This window comes from Habropoda laboriosa, unplaced genomic scaffold (assembly GCF_001263275.1).
Source record: "Habropoda laboriosa isolate 0110345459 unplaced genomic scaffold, ASM126327v1 scaffold273, whole genome shotgun sequence".
NCBI lineage: Eukaryota > Metazoa > Arthropoda > Insecta > Hymenoptera > Apidae > Habropoda > Habropoda laboriosa.
This window is the reverse complement of record NW_017100384.1, coordinates 115,364-116,212: the sequence shown is the minus strand read 5'-3', so window position 1 is coordinate 116,212 and position 849 is coordinate 115,364. Positions and strand designations below refer to the sequence as shown.

At 24.3% G+C, this 849-nt stretch overlaps 1 protein-coding gene across 1 annotated transcript in view; it reads left to right on the top strand.

Annotated features, from left to right (window-relative positions):
* LOC108574994 (L-allo-threonine aldolase) overlaps window positions 1-849 on the top strand; it is a 6,286-nt gene that overhangs the window by 3,634 nt on the left and 1,803 nt on the right. The gene's annotated exons all lie outside the window — the stretch shown is intronic.

The following is an 849-nucleotide window of genomic DNA, read 5'->3' as shown; positions in this document are numbered from 1 at the left end:
CATTTACATTAAAATTTCTATTTAAAATTTTTAAGTCAACTCCTATTTTATCTCTAGATGAATGGAGATCGACCCTTATGCACATTTAAGGAAACTTGATACCCTGGAACTTCTAAAATTTGAGACGAAAACAATTAATATCGATTGCATAATTTTCGAAATATTGCAATGTTTTCAATTACATAAAGCACCTTGTATACTAAGAAATATAAATATTAAAAAAATTTATAAATTAATTAATTTCTGTTAAGATTTAAGTGTTAGTCACAGATCACAGGCAGTCCTTACTGTTGTTTTATTTCGTTTTTCTTACAATATACTTTGTTAAACAACAGTTCAAGAAATAATAGAATTAACAAGAATGATGACAACTTTCTTTGTTCTTATTTAATGTAATTGTATAATTTCGTATGCCATTACATTAATCTGGGAACTACAATTATTCAATATAGCTGGAGTTGGTTTTAAAAACCAAACTTTCAATGATATTTCTATAACACTGATGGCATTCTGATGTATCTTTACTGTAATATCATCAACAGAAATGAAGATACTTTAAATAGTTAAATTAGAAAAAACACTTTATATTTTGTTTTCAAATTTTGTCTTAAAGTTCTGTAATATGTAATAACATTTAGTATAACTAATTACATGAATTATTTGTGCAAGTTATGTGAAAAATTATGTAAATATTTCATTATGTATATATGAATGTTACTTTTATTCATAGCTTTTTATTTGTTAATGTTTCTTTTCTTCTTTTTGGTTGTCACAGATCGTCAATATAAAGATTGATGAATAGTATTGTATACAATATACATAGTGAAATATTCTATTTTTCCTTAGAGC